The sequence below is a fragment of the Sesamum indicum genome, linkage group LG13 (genome assembly GCF_026168435.1).
Source record: "Sesamum indicum cultivar Baizhima isolate 11 linkage group LG13, ASM2616843v1, whole genome shotgun sequence".
Taxonomy (NCBI): domain Eukaryota; kingdom Viridiplantae; phylum Streptophyta; class Magnoliopsida; order Lamiales; family Pedaliaceae; genus Sesamum; species Sesamum indicum.
In genome coordinates, this window is record NC_142669.1 from 3648790 (window position 1) to 3672309 (window position 23520).

At 34.4% G+C, this 23520-nt stretch overlaps 1 pseudogene; it reads left to right on the forward strand.

Moving 5' to 3' along the window:
* The first annotated feature begins 658 nt into the window (after positions 1-658).
* LOC105179351 (ubiquitin C-terminal hydrolase 13-like) overlaps positions 659-23520 on the forward strand; it is a 135692-nt pseudogene continuing 112830 nt past the window's right edge.

A 23520-nucleotide genomic window follows, 5' to 3' on the forward strand; every position in this document is an offset into this window, starting at 1 on the left:
AAATCCAAATTTACCTTTGATTGACTTATTACTGATGTATTGTAGGTCAAATAATTTTTTTCTACTTAAACTGCTCTTATACATCTTCATGCACATTAATGTTTGTGAGGAGGTATATCTTCACCTTTATAAAGGTTGTTTTGCTAGGAAAAATTTGTTTGACCTGCAATAAGTAGTAAGTCATTCGCGGATAAATATAGTTTTCCATTCCAATATCTTTTACAAATATATAAGAAAATTCTCTGAATTTTGACTAATAGAGGGATTAAATTATTGATGAAAATAAAAGATATTGTTACAAAATGTAATTTTTCAAACTACAGACAATTTATGTACAATTACATCAAATTTTAATGAAGGATTGTATAATCATCCCATTTATATAAAATGTCTGTAAAACTAAAAATATATAAGTATTAAAAAAAAAAGGAGAAAACTTGCAAATAGAAACATATGTGGAAGGCATGATTAGAATTTGTTGATTGGCTCTGCTTTTGATCTTGATGGACAACGTTCCACTTTGGAGTTACTTACATGGGTACTAAATTGAAGACACTTAACATTTTGAATGTCAGCCATATGATTGTATGAACATTTCAAATTGTTATATGATTGTAGGTCAACCATTTAAAGAGATTATCAAGTAACAATCCCAATGATGACAAATAGAGCGTGCACAGGTAATCATGATAATTCAAAATGTATGCAGTAAATGAGTTTTGAAGGCTTTTCTTTACATCATTGGTCTTCTTAAATTTCTGTACTATGATTAAGAATTTGTGAGTCGGCCCTCTCCCTAATAAACAAAGTGATGACATTTTACTGTTCTTTAAGCTTTATGAGCCTGAGAAAGGGGAGTTGAGGTATTTTTCTTGTTCTCTTTTTTCCCATGAGGTTCTATGTAGAGAAAATATCTATAGAAAAGATAGACACGGGTAATTCCCTGAAAAGTAAAGATAAAAGAATGGTATAGGCCTTTAATCTATTCTCATTTCATACCAGATATGCTGGAAGACTTTTTGTCAAGAGCTATGACAAGCCATCAGGTATCCTAGAGAAGTTAAATCAACTTGCAGGTTATGCTCCTAATGAAGAGATAGAACTGTTCGAGATTTGTTCTAATATATGATGGAAGAGATAGTATTTGCTTATTTCTACATCCTGGTAACAATCCTAATAGATTGTTGTTAGCTGCAACTTAAAATGAAACCCACATGCTACTATTTTCATTATATGGAGCTATTATTGCATCTGTCAAATATCATGGAGATGAACATAACTCATGTTACATGCAATTTCTTAACAAGGACCTGAAAATTGCTAAGCATATGGAATACAATGCACATATCCATTTTAAATGGTGAAGATATCTTTCATAAAATGCACATATACCGATTAAATGTTGATGATATCTTTCACAAAATGCCCAAATATATTTTAAATGGTGAAGATATCTTGTGTTTTTTGCTTCTTAGGAGATAAAGTTTGAGCCCACAGTCATGTGCGCGTACCTTGACACGGGACTTACATTTACCTCTAACTAGGTATATGAAATCACAAGCACAAGTATCTTGTAAGGACAAAGATTGTATTTTGATAACTTTCCGGTTTCTTTTATTGCAGCTAGAGAATGGGGATATTGTCTGGCATCAAAAGTCACTGCCTGCTCAAACAAGGAAGCTATTTCATTGCCCGGATATTCCATCTTTCCTTGAATAGCAGCATAGCCTTCAAGTACATTTTCATAAATATTGTTTTCATATTAATTAGTAATATTTATCTATATGCATTTGCATCTTAGGTAGAATGACTATATTGTAGTTACAAGATATATGTTTCACATTTCATATTTCATTGTTATGTTGATCGTGTTGCTGGACTGTGGGAATATCATTTCCTAAAGTAACAAACATAATTCATATTGGAATAACTTGGACCTTTTCAGCATATAGTTCATTTCGATAGCTCATTAATTTTTTTCGAAATTGCCTCTTGCACAACTAGCAGTTCTTCATATTTGAGCTTTTCTTTAATGTAAACACATCAGTCAGAAGATGCCCAATTCTCTTCTTTTGTTCCCCCTGGTTGCTTGTTGTTGAATTGCATATCGAGGAAGACAAACAAGGAAAAAACAATTTTGGAGGAAGAGAAGTTCTTCATTTCTGCAGACTGTCTCTGTAAATTTTCTGTTACAATAAAAACAATGACTCTCCTGACTTATGTATATACCGTCCACGTAAGCTAACTGCCAATGTAACAAACTAACCATATGGGCAATGAGCTGGCCTAATGACAATTCGAATAAATGACAAGGCAGGGCACATAAGTAACAGAACAAACAAAAGAAGACCTGTTTCCCAAAATGCGATTTAATTAAAACGTCTCATCCATCATCCAAAATGCCAATGTCTACGTCTACTTCCTTAAGCTACTGTTGTTGCTGCTGCAAATGATGATGATCAACTTCAACAGCCCTCCACAAGTGGGACGGCGACACTAGGCGCAACTTGGAGGTAAGAGAAATGAACATATTCAAGGGCAAAGCCTTCGTAAAAACATCGTCCAATTGCATAAAACTAGGAACAGTCGAAGCCAAACTCCTATATTCAGACTCAATAGTGGAACGGGAAACGGTGGGCTACTTCTTGGTTTTCCACATCACCAACACATCACCGAGGAAGATACAGTATCCTGTGAGAGAACACCTAGAGTCCAGGCAAGACGCCCAATCAGCATCACAGAATGCACGAAGAGCCAAGGAATTACTAGTTGGAAAATACAGTCCTTTGGAGGGAGATCCCATGAGATAACGAACCACATGCAATGCTGCCTTCCAATGCGAGTCACAAGGTTGATTTAGGTACTGAATAAGCTGCTGTATTGAGTAGGAAAACACCCGGTCGCGTGAAGCCAAGAATCAGCCAACCAATCTTCAATAAGAATCAGGTCGCGAGAAAATGGGACGAGAGCTAGCAGCCAGCTTGAAACCAGAGGGAAATGGACTAGACGCAGACTTTGCTCAAGCCAACCCAGTGTCCTGATAAAGTCCATCGCATATTTCGTCTGTGCCACATAAAGACCTGAAGCACTACAAGCGATTTCACATCTGAGAAAGTACCTCGCATCTCCCATGTCTTTAATAGTGAACAATTTGTGAAGATACCACTTAACCTTATCAATATCATCAAGAGAGGGACCTATAATGAGAATATCGTCTACATAGACGAGTAAAGCCATAAGACTCGTGCATGAAGGCTTGACAAATAAACAATGATCATGGACAGATTGAGCGAATCCATAAGCAACAAGCTTCAAAGTGAACTCTGCATTTCACTGGCGAGAAGCCTGCTTTAGGCTATATAAAGATCGCTGTAATTTGCACACCAAGTTCGGAGGAACATCATATCCTTTAGGGGGCAACATGAATGTCTTCCTCAAGATAACCGTGTAGAAATGCATTTTTAATATCTAACTGCTGAATAGGCCATGCATGAGCAGCGGCAATGGTAAGAAAAATATGCACAGTCACAGACTTCGCTACTAGCGAAAAACTATCTGTATAGTCGATGCCCTCTATCTAGTTGAAGTGCTTACCTACTAGGCGTGCTTTGTACCTCTCCAATGATCCGTCTGCACATAGCTTAGTTTTGAAACCCACTTACAACCGATGGTGCATTTACCCGGCGGCAAAAGGGTGACTTTCCAGGTATTGTTGGCTTCTAAGGCCTATATCTCCGCATCCATAGCCTCTCTCCACTCCTTGTATTGAACGGTTTCAGAGAAAGAGTTCGGCTCCTGCAAAATATACAAAGAAGCTACAAACGATTTGTATGCAGAGGTGTGTGTAAAAAGCGAGGATGGGTGTTGAGTAGAGCAAATAAAATCGTTCAACCAAGTAGGACATTGAGAAATTCTAGTAGAACGTCTTGGTAATGGCACTAGAGTAGGGGAAGAAACTGGAGTAGGCAAAGTTGGCTCAGAAGTAGGAATTGAGGCATAAACAGTATCAAGAAATGAAATAGAATCATCAGCGGAAGGAGATAACATAGGAAGGAGACATGAATGTGAGGTTTGTGTAACAAGAACAGAGTATGGAAACACCTTTTCATAGAACTGAACGTCTCTAGACACAATGACACGATTGTTATCTATGTCAAACAATTTATATCCTTTTTGGGTCATGGGATATCCCAAGAGAATGCACTTGAAGGCTCTGGGGGTGAAATTCACTCCTATGGGGATCAATATTTGTGGCATAACATAGGCTGCCGAAAATACGAAGATGGTGATATGTGGGAGGATTACCAGTTAGTCGTTCAAAAAAAGTTTTTCATTGAAGAATCTTGGAAGGTGTTCTATTTATCAAGTAGGTGGCAGTAAGAATGGAATCGCCCCAGAATTTAAGGGGCAATGAGGCTTGAAGTAACAACGCTCTAGCTACATCTAGGAGTTATCTGGCTTTCCGTTCTGTTCTGCCGTTTTGCTGAGGAGTGTAGGTACAAGTGGTATGATGTATAATGCCCATATCTTGACAAAACAATAGACAATCTTTGTTCAAGAATTCAGAATTATCATCTGTTCTGATCACTATAATATTCCTAGAGTGTTGAGTTTTAACCATAGAGAAGAACGACCATAGGACACAAATGACTTGGGATTTTTTTTTTCAAGAGGTAAGTCTAAAGAGAACGGGAATTGTCATCTCGGATAGTTAAAACGTAGCTGCAGTTTGAGATTGTATAAGTAGTGTATGATCCCTAAATATCTATGTGAACCAGGTCAAAAGGAGCCTTGGATTGTGATTCACTCAAATTAAGAGAAGTTCTACATTGCTTGGCTTTATGGCAAATATCACATGGATCAATAGGAATAATGGTAGAACAGTTAGGTAGTTGAATATGTTTCATATTACAAGCAAGGGAATGTGCCCCAATCTATGATGCCAAATTTGAGAGTTACAGTGAAAATCAACAGAACTGGAAGAGGTGTTACAGAGTACAGAGGTGGGAGGAATTCTGCATGAAATCTGTCTAACAGTGTATAAGTTCCTGGATCTATTTGCCTCAAACAGAGTGGCTTTATTTGCTCGGTCTTACAAGAGACATATACAATCAGTAAATTGAAAAATTTAAGAAGTATCACGAAAAAGTTGACTGACGGATATAGATTCACAGAGAAAGAGGGAAGATAGAGGACATGAGTAAGAGTGAGAAGCTCATTTAAACAAACTATGCAATATACGTAGCAGCTTTGTAAGTGTTATCTGGTATGTGTATGTGTATAGGTTGTGCAGGACTTGTGAATGAGTGAAATAGTTGAAGATTAGCACAAATATGGTTCGTAGCTCTAGTGTCTATAATCCAATAGTCCAAGTCAATCCCTGAAGGTCCATAAACATTTAATGTGATCTGCCATCATCTCAGTCAATTGCTTAGTAACAGAGGTATCTGTAGACGTTGGTTTCTTAGCAATTAGAGCAGCTGCAAAGGACTTGCCACTCACCACCTTCTTCCTCTTATCACCCAAGGTTTTGTACCAATCTGGTACACCATAAATTTGAAAGAAAGTATCCATCGCATGTCCAGTCCTGTGACAATGCGTACATGTCAGGTTCCGTTTGTCTACATAAGGTCTTCTTTTATTCTGGAATCTATCACCTCCATCCCTCTTGTTGTCCTTAGATTTGAAATGATAGGCCATGTGCTGAGGAGTTGCAGCCGTCTTTGTGTGTATTTGCCTCTGTTTTTCCACTGTGAAAAGCATGGGAAACACCTGTTCCATAGTAGGCAAAGGATCCTGCATTAATACTTGACTTCTCTTGCTGTCAAAAGTCTCGTGTAACCCCATAAGAAATTGCATTAGTTGCATATGTTCATTTGGTTCGTTTTGTTCACTCCACAAGTACAACAACCACAAGTGCACCTTGGATTAGGTGCTAAAACCAGCAGCTCCTTCCAATATTTCTTCAGCTTGGTTATGTAGGCTGTTAAGGACAAATCAAGTTGTGCGGTGGATGAAATCTCGCGCTGACTTTTATATATCATCGATCCATTGCTCCTGCCATATCGACCTTGTCTTTCTAACCAGAGTTCTCACGAAGAAGTAACATACATAAAGGATTCAACAATCTCCTTTGAGATAGAATTCTACAGCCAGGAGGTAACCATCAGGTCTAGTCGATGCCACTGCTCAAAATTTGTTGATCCTATCGCCAGCCTAGGGAACATGGTGTCAATGAATCCAATCTTCATTCTCGTTCCTAGAGCTACATAAACGGCACGACTCCAAGTCAGAAAGTTTGAACCATCCAACGGAGAAGAGGGTAACGCCAAACTTGAATTTTCCGACAGATGGATGTATAGTGCCTCGCATTCTAGCTGTTCTGCCACTTTGATTCAAATCTGCCATAGCGCACCTAATCAGTGTGGGTAAGTGATGCATATCCCAGAGACCTTCATATAGAAGGCTCTGATACCATATTGAATTGCATATCGAGGAAGACAAACAAGGCAAAAATAATTTTGGAGGAAGAGGAGTTCTTCATTTCTGCAGACTGTCTCTGTAAATTTTCTATTACAATAAAAATGATGACTCTCCTGACTTATATATATACCGTCCACTTAAGCTAACTACCAATGTAACAAACTAACTATATGGGCAATTAGTTGGCCCAATGCCAATTCGAATAAATGACAAGGCAGGGCATATAAGTAACAGAACAATCAAAATAAAGAAGACGTGTTTCCCAAATGCGATTTAATTAAAACGTCTCATCCAGCATCCAAAATGCTAATGTCTGCGTCTACTTCCTCAAGATGCTGTTGTTGCTGGTTTAGCAGTTGTTGCTACTCAGATTGCTGCTGCAAATGGAGATGATCAACTTCAAAAATTGTTTTGTAGGAATATTTTAAATATAGAGGGTGTTTCCTAGTTATTCTCTGACCTTGAACCAAAAAATCTTTTGAAGGAGGTTTCATTTGATGAGGCTGAAAACCATTACAAATTTCAACTTTAGTGCATTTTTTGGTTGTTCAAATTTAGAGAATTATGAAACCTCTCCTACTTTCCTCCCTCCGTACCTAGACATGGATGAGCATGCAAGTCCAGCTGACTTCTTTCTCAACCTTCCTCCCTCCAAACATAAACATGGGAGAGCATGCACATCATGCTCACTACTTTTTCAGTTTCCTCCCTCCGGAGTTAGATGTGAATGAGCATGTACGTCACACTTACACCATCTAGACCTAGACGCGGATTACCATGCAAGACAAGCTCACTTTTTTCTCACCTTCCTCCCCTTGAACTTAGATGCGGATGAGCATGCACGTCACACTTACTCCATGTCTTCCTCCCTCCAAACCTAGATGTGGATGAGCATTTATGACAAGCTCAGGTTCCTCCCTCCAGAAAGCTCACTTTTTTCTCACCTTCCTCTCCTTAAACATAGATGCGGATGAGCATGCACGTCACACTTACTCCATGTCTTCCTCCCTCCAAACCTAGATGTGGATGAGCATTTACGACAAGCTCAGGTTCCTCCCTCCAGACCTAGATGCGGATAAGCATTTACGTCAAGCTCACTTCATGTCTTCCTCTCTCCCGACGAAGATGCGGATGCGCATTTATGTCAAAACTCACTTTATACGTTCCTCCATTTGGACCTAGGTGCAGATGAGCATGCACTTGCATACTTCCTTCTAACCTTGAGAGTATATCTCTACTAGATGTTGTCCGTGTTATTCTTTCAAATAGTTACTTCTCCCTCAAATTCTCTTCTATAGGTTACCTTTGTAGTGTAATATCAATGGTTATTCATAATTTTTTAGACTTCATATAGTAGCTTTGCATTTGACTGAAAACCATATCTCTAGCTGTCTCGAGTTTATGCTTATTCAATATCTCATGCCTAGAAAATGAATTGTTATGTTTTTACTTGAATTTTATACTTAAAAACAGCAATAAGACGGCTAACATAGATGAGACTCGTATTTGCCACATTGGAGCATGCTGTTCCAAGCACCCTATTCTGCAAATCTCTTAAGATGAACAACCCATTTATTACTCTGCCATATTAGACATTTGCGTTCTTGCTTGCTTGAACTTATCATTTACTTTTCTCTACGTGTTTCTCCTACATGAGATAGTCCCTTTTATCACATGCTCAGTGATGTGCTGCATATTGATTGTATAAGCTACCTAAAGATAGCGTAGTTAAATTACTTTCCTAGCCCATATTATTTGTTTCATAAAAAAGTTTTACCTATTGAAGTATTTGGATATCTGATGCAATTATTCGCTTATGATTATAGAAAATATAAAACATGTACATTGTCTCTCCAAGAAAGCATGATTCATTCTGGAGTACAATGTTATATTATCCAATGATGTTGTTGGATTTTTTGGCCCATGCCCGCCCCCCCCCCCCAACTTGAATGGAAGCCCACTTGCTGCCTGGCCCATTACCTGACACCAACCCTTCTTCTACTTAACCCTAAATCACTACTTAACCCTATTCTTCCACTATTCAGCCGATGCCTCATCCTCTCCCTCCTTTCTATCTCTGGTTTTGTTCCTCTCAAGTTTCCAATGCTCTTGAAAATCTCTCATCATCTCACCTCTTTCTATCTCTGTTCTCTGAGTTCTATCTATGTATATATAATTGGTCTTCTATGGTTTTAAAGAGATAGAACAACAACAAAACTAAAAACCCTTTTCGTGAAATACTTTATCAGAACATTTGCTGAGTGTGAACGAAACATCTTAGTGGAATTTTGAGTGATTCTAAATCAAGCCTAACTGGTCTCTTTGTGAATCTTTGTGCCTTGGTGGCTTTATGGGTGTTTTGCAACCATGAAGGTTACCAGCCGGCGGTGGCGCTTGCGCATTCGGTTGTCAGATCTGGCTCCTAAGCTGGTTACTTTATTGCTTTACGTATTGCTATTTTTCTGTTATTCTTTCTTTATTCATTGATTTGAAATTATTGTATAAGGGTTTTCAAATCCACCATTATCTCTGTAGTTATTGTTTTATTTGGGTTCATCACTTTGTGGATAAATTCCCAACAGATCTCATCATATTATCTTCCATGATTCTTTGAAATTCCTCGCTCTTTCTATTTCTCCCTCTCTTGCTCCTTGTTTCTCGTTATCTTAGTGTGATGCCTGTGTTTGTGTGCTTTATTGCTCTTCGACTTCTCTTTTATTTTCTCTCTTTGCATTTCTCCTCCTTGAAATGGTCCCTTTTATCACATAGTCGATGTTGTGCATCATATTGACTATTATATACTTTAATTGCCTAAACAAAGCATAATTAATTACTTTCCTAGCCCGTATTATTTGTTTCAGTACAAAAGGTTTTACCTATTGAAGTATTTTGGTATTTGATGCTATTATTTGCTTAAAAATATACAAATTATAAAATTTGTACATTGTCACCTCCGAGAAACAATGAATCATATCGGAGTATAATATTATCGAGTGATCTCATCATATTATCTTCCGCAACTCTTTAAACTTTTTGCTCTTTCTCTTGCACCTGGTCTTGATTCCCATTATCTTAAGGTGCATGTGCGTGTGCATATCTAGACACTTTTTACTCAATGTACCCTATTTATAACATATATTTCCTTTCGGTGACCCCAAAATAATGGTTATAAGTCTAAAAGTATTCTTTTTCTCCGTAACTACCTTCTTGTTAAAGCAATGATGTGATGCTTCTAACTTTTATCTAATATATCCTGACTTTATTGGTTTGTAATTCTACAGGTTATCAACTATCGCTCCTTGAAAAGGCCTGAAAAGGATGAATTTTGTTTACAACTGTGAGTTCAATAAAGATAGACTTTTAATTCTAGAGTGTAATTTCCTATGTTATGATTGGTAATATTGATCCACTTGACACTGGTATTCAAATCTCACTATTTGTGAAGGTCAAAGCTTGATTCATATTATGAAGTTGTGAAGAGAGTAGCGAACCAACTCGGAGTCGATGATCCGTCCAAACTACGGCTTACACTACACAATATCTACTCTCAGCGACCAAAAGCTCATTCTGTAAGATATCGAGGAGTATAAAACTTGTTAGAGATGTTGCTGCATTACGACCAAGTACGCATTCATACAACTCTCAGTCGGGGTTCATTTGATCTGAAATTATTGTATAAGGGTTTTCAAATCCACCATTATCTCAATACTTATTGTTTTATTTGGGTTCATCACTTTGTTGATAAATTCCCAACAGATCTTATCATATTATATTCCATAATTCTTTGAAATTCATCGCTCTTTCTATTTCTCCCTCTCTTGCTCCTTGTTTCTCGTTATCTTAGTGTGATGCCTATGTTTGTGTGCTTTATTGCTCTTCGACTTCTCTTTTATTTTCTATCTTTGCATTCTCCTCCTTGAAATGGTCCCTTTTATCACATAGTCGATGTTGTGTCTCATATTGACTACTGTATACGTTAATTGCCTGAACAAAGCATAATTAATTACTTTCCTAGCCCGTATTATTTGTTTCGCTAAAAAAGGTTTTACCTATTGAAATATTTTGATATTTGATGCTATTATTTGCTTAAAAATATACAAAATATAAAATTTGTACATTGTCACGTCTGAGAAACAATGAATCATATTGGAGTATGATATTATCGAGTTATCTCATCATATTATCTCCCACGACTCTTTAAAATTTTTGCTCTTTCTCTTGCACATGGTCTTGATTCCCATTATCTTAGTGTGCATTTGCGTGTGTATACCTGGACACTATTAGTTACTCAATGTACCCCATTCATAACATCTATTTCCTTTCAGTGACCCCAAAATAATGGTTCTAAGTCTAAAAGTATTCTTTTTTCCCGTAACTACCATCTTGTTAAAGCAATGATGTGATGCTTCTAAGTTTCATCTAATATATCCTGATTTTTTGTAGCACCCCTTTCGCAACAAGGGCTATATATACGCTAAACATCATACTTATAGTAATCCCTGTGTTTATAAATATAAATGCACATAATAATTTAACCCACATGTATACTTAACCCCAACGTCATAACAAGCATAATGAACCTACATCATCATATATGCACATCAAACACTACACGTAACCCATCATAAGTAATCTCCATGCTTACGTTCTCTCTATACAACAAAATGTATTTTGTACTCTAACTGAAAAAAAGGAGAAAACAGCATACTGGCCCGACCTGCCCGAGTATAGCGCATGGACCTATTCTTCAATAGTTAGACACCTCAACGTCGATTCCTGAAAGAAAATGTCAGCAGGGGGATGAGCCTGCCACTCAGTAAGCAAATAACTAGTCCTATCTATATATGCATACCAAATATAACCTCAAACAAGATACATAGGCAATATGCATAGAATATATAGTCAATTTGCTTCCACATAACCACATAGTTATCACGCAATAAGACAATCAATTAAACTTCCCATTTTTCCTAGTTTGCTTACCAGAAGGTGATATTGTGTTTTTCCCGCCAACTCAATCTCACCATTATTAAGTTTAAGTGAATCCCGTTGACAGCCGGCTCATCAAGCTCATCTGGCACATAGCACTTTCATTTCGCACACAGCACTTTTCATATCGCCTTATAGGCTCTTCAACACATCAAGGGTTATTCACACCACAATTATATTCAATTTACACCACTCCCTCATTTCCACATATCACCATTCTTGTATGCAACTAGTAACGTAAAACCATATATCAATACATTCTTATTCTCAGACACTCACAACACATCAAACAACAAACATAATATTTCAACGTACTTTCTTGTCCATGTACACATTACCGTCAATCAAATCAAATCATCCATCACTCATATACTTTCAGATAAATCAAAATCAGCACGAACCACAAATTCAGATAACAGTAAAATCATAAATACAGAAAGCATATATAGATAATACTAATCATTTACTTACCTCGACCTTACAATTCTTTTATCTATCCAATAGGTAGTGGTTTGGTCTTTTCACTTTACCCCCGTATCCTATAATGAGTTATACCACATACAATTAATATATCGAGAATATCGTAATTTCTTTTAAATATAATATTAAATATTATTCGTACAATTTCTAATAATTCTTTAATATTCCATTTCTATCGAAATACAAATCTTTATTTTTCTCTATATTAACATACCATTTATTAAATATAATTTTTGAAATATTTCTATGAATTTTCTATCAATTTCTCGCTATTATAATCTTTAATTGAATAATAATACATATAATTGCGTATTTGGTTAACAATTTCGGTGGAATTGTATAAATTAGCTATAGTAATATTCAAATCTAATAAATTTAATAATCTAATTGACCAACGATATCATTTTTATATCCAATTTGATGTTTAATTTGACACTATTTTAAATAGCCAAACTCGTAAAATATTCTAGTTAAATAGCATATCGCTCAATATAATCAAAATAAATGAACTAATTAAGTAATGTAATTATATAAATTAATAAAAATTAAAAATTGCAATTATCGTACCTCTGGTTTTTCCCGCAAGTGGAATTTTCAATTTCATGTGTGAGTAAAGAGAGAAGAGTGAGGCGGTGGGGGTGATTACCCACCTCCCACTCTCAATCCTCTCTCTCTCTCTTCATATGTATATATATATTATTCTTTAATATATATATATACAAATAATAATATTATTATTATTATTTATTTAATTAATTTTTTCTCAAAATATCCATTACGTGCTTCCTAATTTTCTTAGTTAATATAAGTTGCCCCCAAATATTATAACGAACTCCAATTTAACCCGTTCAAGTTTTATTATATTCCAATTATGTGCCCAGAATTTAATTACCAATTAACTAAATTTCATAAAAATTAACCAATTCATCTCCCAATTATATATTATAATTTTTGGGGCGTCACAATTGTCCCCTCATAATAAAAATTTCGTCCTCGAAATTTAACTAACTTACCGGCTCAAATGATAAATATGGGTATTTTTTTTCTCATGTCCTTTGCATCATTTCTAGGAACTGTTGCATAAAGGGATTTATTTCTGGTTGTGGAACATTTCTATTTTGGGATCCTAACCCCTGATGTTCTGATTCTGAATCATGACCCTGCACAGACTCTAATTAACTCAGTTGGGCCAGCAGCGTTTTCTCTTCACTCTTCCATCCTATATCAAATACACACATATGAGTAGATTCCTAGTATATACCACACGTACAATATTACATTTCATCTACTATCCCTAGGAAATCTAATCCCTGCTCTGATACCACCTAATGTAGCACCCCTTCGCTACAAGGGCTATATTTAAGCTAAACATCATACTTACAGTAATCCCTGTGTTTATAAATATAAATGCACATAATAATTTAACCCATATGTATACTTAACCCCAACGTCATAACAAGCATAATGAACCTACATCATCATATATGCACATCAAACACTACACGTAACCCATCATAAGTAATCTCCATGCTTACGTTTTCTCTATACAACAAAATGTTTTTGTGCTCTAACTGACAAAAAGGAGAAAACTGCATACTGGCCCGACCTGCCCGAGTATAGCGCGTGGACCTATTCTTCAATAGTCAGACACCTCAACGTCTATTCCTGAAAGAAAATGTCAGCAGGGGGATGAGCCTGCCACTCAGTAAGCACATAACCAGTCCTATCTATATATGTGTACCAAATATAACCTCAAACAAGATACATGGGCAATATGCATAGAATATATAGTCAATTTGCTTCCACATAACCACATAGTTATCACGCAATAAGACAATCAATTAAACTTCCCATTTTTCCTAGTTTGCTTACCAGAAGGTGATATTGTGTTTTTCCCGCCAACTCAATCTCACCATTATTAAGTTTAAGTTAATCCCGTTGACAGCCGGCTCATCAAGCTCATCTGGCACATAGCACTTTCATTTCGCACACAGCACTTTTCATATCGCCTTATAGGCTCTTCAACACATCAAGGGTTATTCACACCACAATTATATTCAATTTACACCACTCCCTCATTTCCACATATCACCATTCTTGTATGCAACTAGTAACGTAAAACCATATATCAATACATTCTTATTCTCAGACACTCACAACACATCAAACAACAAACATAATATTTCAACGTACTTTCTTGTCCATGTACACATTACCGTCAATCAAATCAAATCATCCATCACTCATATACTTTCAGATAAATCAAAATCAGCACGAACCACAAATTCAAATAACAGTAAAATCATAAATACAGAAAGCATATATAGATAATACTAATCATTTACTTACCTCGACCTTACAATGCTTTTATCTAGCCAATAGGTAGTGGTTTGGTCTTTTCACTTTACCCCCGTATCCTATAATGAGTTATACCACATACAATTAATATATCGAGAATATCGTAATTTCTTTTAAATATAATATTAAATATTATTCGTACAATTTCTAATAATTCTTTAAATTCCATTTCTATCGAAATACAAATCTTCATTTTTCCTCTATATTAACATACCATTTATTAAATATAATTTTTGAAATATTTCTATGAATTTTCTATCAATTTCTCGCTATTATAATATTTAATTGAATAATAATACATATAATTGCGTATTTGGTTAACAATTCCGGTGGAATTGTATAAATTAGCTATAGTAATATTCAAATCTAATAAATTTAATAATCTAATTGACCAACGATATCATTTTTATATCCAATTTGATGTTTAATTTGACACTATTTTAAATAGCCAAACTCGTAAAATATTCTAGTTAAATAGCATATCGCTCAATATAATCAAAATAAATGAACTAATTAAGTAATGTAATTATATAAATTAATAAAAATTAAAAATTGCAATTATCGTACCTCTGGTTTTTCCCGCAAGTGGAATTTTCAATTTCATGTGTGAGTAAAGAGAGGAGAGTGAGGCGGTGGGGGTGATTGCCCACCTCCCACTCTCAATCCTCTCTCTCTCTCTTCATATGTATATATATATTATTCTTTAATATATATATATACTAATATATATACAAATAATAATATTATTATTATTATTTATTTAATTAATTTTTTCTCAAAATATCCATTACGTGCTTCCTAATTTTCTTAGTTAATATAAGTTGCCCCCAAATATTATAACGAACTCCAATTTAACCCGTTCAAGTTTTATTATATTCCAATTATGTGCCCAGAATTTAATTACCAATTAACTAAATTTCATAAAAATTAACCAATTCATCTCCCAATTATATATTATAATTTTTGGGGCGTCACAATTGTCCCCTCATAATAAAAATTTCGTCCTCGAAATTTAACTAATTTACCGGCTCAAATGATAAATATGGGTATTTTTTTTCTCATGTCCTTTGCATCATTTCTAGGAACTGTTGCATAAAGGGATTTATTTCTGGTTGTGGAACATTTCTATTTTGGGATCCTAACCCCTGATGTTCTGATTCTGAATCATGATCCTGCACAGACTCTAATTAACTCAGTTGGGCCAGCAGCGTTTTCTCTTCACTCTTCCATCCTATATGAAATACACACATATGAGTAGATTCCTAGTATATACCACACGTACAATATTACATTTCATCTACTATCTCTAGGAAATCTAATCCCTGCTCTGATACCACCTAATGTAGCACCCCTTCGCTACAAGGGCTATATTTAAGCTAAACATCATACTTACAGTAATCCCTGTGTTTATAAATATAAATGCACATAATAATTTAACCCATATGTATACTTAACCCCAACGTCATAACAAGCATAATGAACCTACATCATCATATATGCACATCAAACACTACACGTAACCCATCATTAGTAATCTCCATGCTTACGTTTTCTCTATACAACCAAATATTTTTGTACTCTAACTTACAAAAAGGAGAAAACTGCATACTGGCCCGACCTGCCCGAGTATAGCGCGTGGACCTATTCTTCAATAGTCAGACACCTCAACGTCTATTCCTGAAAGAAAATGTCAGCAGGGGGATGAGCCTGCCACTCAGTAAGCAAATAACCAGTCCTATCTATATATGTGTACCAAATATAACCTCAAACAAGATACATGGGCAATATGCATAGAATATATAGTCAATTTGCTTCCACATAACCACATAGTTATCACGCAATAAGACAATCAATTATTCTTTTCATTTTTCCTAGTTTGCTTACCAGAAGGTGATATTGTGTTTTTCCCGCCAACTCAATCTCACCATTATTAAGTTTAAGTGAATCTCGTTGACAGCCGGCTCATCAAGCTCATCTGGCACATAGCACTTTCATTTCGCACACAGCACTTTTCATATCGCCTTATAGGCTCTTCAACACATCAAGGGTTATTCACACCACAATTATATTCAATTTACACCACTCCCTCATTTCCACATATCACCATTCTTGTATGCAACTAGTAACGTAAAACCATATATCAATACACTCTTATTCCCAGACACTCACAACACATCAAACAACAAACATAATATTTCAACGTACTTTCTTGTCCATGTACACATTACCGTTAATCAAATCAAATCATCCATCACTCATATACTTTCAGATAAATCAAAATCAGCACGAACCACAAATTCAGATAACAGTAAAATCATAAATACAGAAAGCATATATAGATAATACTAATCATTTACTTACCTCGACCTTACAATGCTTTTATCTATCCAATAGGTAGTGGTTTGGTCTTTTCACTTTACCCCCGTATCCTATAATGAGTTATACCACATACAATTAATATATCGAGAATATCGTAATTTCTTTTAAATATAATATTAAATATTATTCGTACAATTTCTAATAATTCTTTAATATTCCATTTCTATCGAAATACAAATCTTCATTTTTCCTCTATATTAACATACCATTTATTAAATATAATTTTTGAAATATTTCTATGAATTTTCTATCAATTTCTCGCTATTATAATATTTAATTGAATAATAATACATATAATTGCGTATTTGGTTAACAATTCCGGTGGAATTGTATAAATTAGCTATAGTAATATTCAAATCTAATAAATTTAATAATCTAATTGACCAACGATATCATTTTTATATCCAATTTGATGTTTAATTTGACACTATTTTAAATAGCCAAACTCGTAAAATATTCTAGTTAAATAGCATATCGCTCAATATAATCAAAATAAATGAACTAATTAAGTAATGTAATTATATAAATTAATAAAAATTAAAAATTGCAATTATCGTACCTCTGGTTTTTCCCGCAAGTGGAATTTTCAATTTCATGTGTGAGTAAAGAGAGGAGAGTGAGGCGGTGGGGGTGATTGCCCACCTCCCACTCTCAATCCTCTCTCTCTCTCTTCATATGTATATATATATTATTCTTTAATATATATATATACTAATATATATACAAATAATAATATTATTATTATTATTTATTTAATTAATTTTTTCTCAAAATATCCATTACGTGCTTCCTAATTTTCTTAGTTAATATAAGTTGCCCCCAAATATTATAACGAACTCCAATTTAACCCGTTCAAGTTTTATTATATTCCAATTATGTGCCCAGAATTTAATTACCAATTAACTAAATTTCATAAAAATTAACCAATTCATCTCCCAATTATATATTATAATTTTTGGGGCGTCACAATTGTCCCCTCATAATAAAAATTTCGTCCTCGAAATTTAACTAATTTACCGGCTCAAATGATAAATATGGGTATTTTTTTTCTCATGTCCTTTGCATCATTTCTAGGAACTGTTGCATAAAGGGATTTATTTCTGGTTGTGGAACATTTCTATTTTGGGATCCTAACCCCTGATGTTCTGATTCTGAATCATGATCCTGCACAGACTCTAATTAACTCAGTTGGGCCAGCAGCGTTTTCTCTTCACTCTTCCATCCTATATGAAATACACACATATGAGTAGATTCCTAGTATATACCACACGTACAATATTACATTTCATCTACTATCTCTAGGAAATCTAATCCCTGCTCTGATACCACCTAATGTAGCACCCCTTCGCTACAAGGGCTATATTTAAGCTAAACATCATACTTACAGTAATCCCTGTGTTTATAAATATAAATGCACATAATAATTTAACCCATATGTATACTTAACCCCAACGTCATAACAAGCATAATGAACCTACATCATCATATATGCACATCAAACACTACACGTAACCCATCATTAGTAATCTCCATGCTTACGTTTTCTCTATACAACCAAATATTTTTGTACTCTAACTTACAAAAAGGAGAAAACTGCATACTGGCCCGACCTGCCCGAGTATAGCGCGTGGACCTATTCTTCAATAGTCAGACACCTCAACGTCTATTCCTGAAAGAAAATGTCAGCAGGGGGATGAGCCTGCCACTCAGTAAGCAAATAACCAGTCCTATCTATATATGTGTACCAAATATAACCTCAAACAAGATACATGGGCAATATGCATAGAATATATAGTCAATTTGCTTCCACATAACCACATAGTTATCACGCAATAAGACAATCAATTATTCTTTTCATTTTTCCTAGTTTGCTTACCAGAAGGTGATATTGTGTTTTTCCCGCCAACTCAATCTCACCATTATTAAGTTTAAGTGAATCTCGTTGACAGCCGGCTCATCAAGCTCATCTGGCACATAGCACTTTCATTTCGCACACAGCACTTTTCATATCGCCTTATAGGCTCTTCAACACATCAAGGGTTATTCACACCACAATTATATTCAATTTACACCACTCCCTCATTTCCACATATCACCATTCTTGTATGCAACTAGTAACGTAAAACCATATATCAATACACTCTTATTCCCAGACACTCACAACACATCAAACAACAAACATAATATTTCAACGTACTTTCTTGTCCATGTACACATTACCGTTAATCAAATCAAATCATCCATCACTCATATACTTTCAGATAAATCAAAATCAGCACGAACCACAAATTCAGATAACAGTAAAATCATAAATACAGAAAGCATATATAGATAATACTAATCATTTACTTACCTCGACCTTACAATGCTTTTATCTATCCAATAGGTAGTGGTTTGGTCTTTTCACTTTACCCCCGTATCCTATAATGAGTTATACCACATACAATTAATATATCGAGAATATCGTAATTTCTTTTAAATATAATATAAAATATTATTCGTACAATTTCTAATAATTCTTTAATATTCCATTTCTATCGAAATACAAATCTTCATTTTTCCTCTATATTAACATACCATTTATTAAATATAATTTTTGAAATATTTCTATGAATTTTCTATCAATTTCTCGCTATTATAATCTTTAATTAAATAATAATACATATAATTGCGTATTTGGTTAACAATTCCGGTGGAATTGTATAAATTAGCTATAGTAATATTCCAATCTAATAAATTTAATAATCTAATTGACCAACGATATCATTTTTATATCCAATTTGATGTTTAATTTGACACTATTTTAAATAGCCAAACTCGTAAAATATTCTAGTTAAATAGCATATCGCTCAATATAATCAAAATAAATGAACTAATTAAGTAATGTAATTATATAAATTAATAAAAATTAAAAATTGCAATTATCGTACCTCTGGTTTTTCCCGCAAGTGGAATTTTCAATTTCATGTGTGAGTAAAGAGAGGAGAGTGAGGCGGTGGGGGTGATTGCCCACCTCCCACTCTCAATCCTCTCTCTCTCTCTTCATATGTATATATATATTATTCTTTAATATATATATATACTAATATATATACAAATAATAATATTATTATTATTATTTATTTAATTAATTTTTTCTCAAAATATCCATTACGTGCTTCCTAATTTTCTTAGTTAATATAAGTTGCCCCCAAATATTATAACGAACTCCAATTTAACCCGTTCAAGTTTTATTATATTCCAATTATGTGCCCAGAATTTAATTACCAATTAACTAAATTTCATAAAAATTAACCAATTCATCTCCCAATTATATATTATAATTTTTGGGGCGTCACAATTGTCCCCTCATAATAAAAATTTCGTCCTCGAAATTTAACTAACTTACCGGCTCAAATGATAAATATGGGTATTTTTTTTCTCATGTCCTTTGCATCATTTCTAGGAACTGTTGCATAAAGGGATTTATTTCTGGTTGTGGAACATTTCTATTTTGGGATCCTAACCCCTGATGTTCTGATTCTGAATCATGACCCTGCACAGACTCTAATTAACTCAGTTGGGCCAGCAGCGTTTTCTCTTCACTCTTCCATCCTTTATCAAATACACACATATGAGTAGATTCCTAGTATATACCACACGTACAATATTACATTTCATCTACTATCCCTAGGAAATCTAATCCCTGCTCTGATACCACCTAATGTAGCACCCCTTCGCTACAAGGGCTATATTTAAGCTAAACATCATACTTACAGTAATCCCTGTGTTTATAAATATAAATGCACATAATAATTTAACCCATATGTATACTTAACCCCAACGTCATAACAAGCATAATGAACCTACATCATCATATATGCACATCAAACACTACACGTAACCCATCATAAGTAATCTCCATGCTTACGTTTTCTCTATACAACAAAATGTTTTTGTGCTCTAACTGACAAAAAGGAGAAAACTGCATACTGGCCCGACCTGCCCGAGTATAGCGCGTGGACCTATTCTTCAATAGTCAGACACCTCTACGTCTATTCCTGAAAGAAAATGGCAGCAGGGGGATGAGCCTGCCACTCAGTAAGCAAATAACCAGTCCTATCTATATATGTGTACCAAATATAACCTCAAACAAGATACATGGGCAATATGCATAGAATATATAGTCAATTTGCTTCCACATAACCACATAGTTATCACCCAATAAGACAATCAATTAAACTTCCCATTTTTCCTAGTTTGCTTACCAGAAGGTGATATTGTGTTTTTCCCGCCAACTCAATCTCACCATTATTAAGTTTAAGTGAATCCCCTTGACAACCGGCTCATCAAGCTCATCTGGCACATAGCACTTTCATTTCGAACACAGCACTTTTCATATCGCCTTATAGGCTCTTCAACAAATCAAGGGTTATTCACACCACAATTATATTCAATTTACACCACTCCCTCATTTCCACATATCACCATTCTTGTATGCAACTAGTAACGTAAAACCATATATCAATACATTCTTATTCTCAGACACTCACAACACATCAAACAACAAACATAATATTTCAACGTACTTTCTTGTTCATGTACACATTACCGTCAATCAAATCAAATCATCCATCACTCATATACTTTCAGATAAATCAAAATCAGCACGAACCACAAATTCAGATACCAGTAAAATCATAAATACAGAAAGCATATATAGATAATACTAATCATTTATTTACCTCGACCTTACAATGCTTTTATCTATCCATTAAGCAGTGGTTTGGTCTTTTCACTTTACCCCCGTATCCTATAATGAGTTATACCACATACAATTAATATATCGAGAATATCGTAATTTCTTTTAAATATAATATTAAATATTATTCGTACAATTTCTAATAATTCTTTAATATTCCATTTCTATCGAAATACAAATCTTCATTTTTCCTCTATATTAACATATCATTTATTAAATATAATTTTTGAAATATTTCTATGAATTTTCTATCAATTTCTCGCTATTATAATCTTTAATTGAATAATAATACATATAATTGCGTATTTGGTTAACAATTCCGGTGGAATTGTATAAATTAGCTATAGTAATATTCAAATCTAATAAATTTAATAATCTAATTGACCAACGATATCATTTTTATATCCAATTTGATGTTTAATTTGACACTATTTTAAATAGCCAAACTCGTAAAATATTCTAGTTAAATAGCATATCGCTCAATATAATCAAAATAAATGAACTAATTAAGTAATGTAATTATATAAATTAATAAAAATTAAAAATTGCAATTATCGTACCTCTGGTTTTTCCCGCAAGTGGAATTTTCAATTTCATGTGTGAGTAAAGAGAGGAGAGTGAGGCGGTGGGGGTGATTGCCCACCTCCCACTCTCAATCCTCTCTCTCTCTCTTCATATGTATATATATATTATTCTTTAATATATATATATACTAATATATATACAAATAATAATATTATTATTATTATTTATTTAATTAATTTTTTCTCAAAATATCCATTACGTGCTTCCTAATTTTCTTAGTTAATATAAGTTGCCCCCAAATATTATAACGAACTCCAATTTAACCCGTTCAAGTTTTATTATATTCCAATTATGTGCCCAGAATTTAATTACCAATTAACTAAATTTCATAAAAATTAACCAATTCATCTCCCAATTATATATTATAATTTTTGGGGCGTCACAATTGTCCCCTCATAATAAAAATTTCGTCCTCGAAATTTAACTAACTTACCGGCTCAAATGATAAATATGGGTATTTTTTTTCTCATGTCCTTTGCATCATTTCTAGGAACTGTTGCATAAAGGGATTTATTTCTGGTTGTGGAACATTTCTATTTTGGGATCCTAACCCCTGATGTTCTGATTCTGAATCATGACCCTGCACAGACTCTAATTAACTCAGTTGGGCCAGCAGCGTTTTCTCTTCACTCTTCCATCCTTTATCAAATACACACATATGAGTAGATTCCTAGTATATACCACACGTACAATATTACATTTCATCTACTATCCCTAGGAAATCTAATCCCTGCTCTGATACCACCTAATGTAGCACCCCTTCGCTACAAGGGCTATATTTAAGCTAAACATCATACTTACAGTAATCCCTGTGTTTATAAATATAAATGCACATAATAATTTAACCCATATGTATACTTAACCCCAACGTCATAACAAGCATAATGAACCTACATCATCATATATGCACATCAAACACTACACGTAACCCATCATAAGTAATCTCCATGCTTACGTTTTCTCTATACAACAAAATGTTTTTGTGCTCTAACTGACAAAAAGGAGAAAACTGCATACTGGCCCGACCTGCCCGAGTATAGCGCGTGGACCTATTCTTCAATAGTCAGACACCTCTACGTCTATTCCTGAAAGAAAATGGCAGCAGGGGGATGAGCCTGCCACTCAGTAAGCAAATAACCAGTCCTATCTATATATGTGTACCAAATATAACCTCAAACAAGATACATGGGCAATATGCATAGAATATATAGTCAATTTGCTTCCACATAACCACATAGTTATCACCCAATAAGACAATCAATTAAACTTCCCATTTTTCCTAGTTTGCTTACCAGAAGGTGATATTGTGTTTTTCCCGCCAACTCAATCTCACCATTATTAAGTTTAAGTGAATCCCCTTGACAACCGGCTCATCAAGCTCATCTGGCACATAGCACTTTCATTTCGAACACAGCACTTTTCATATCGCCTTATAGGCTCTTCAACAAATCAAGGGTTATTCACACCACAATTATATTCAATTTACACCACTCCCTCATTTCCAC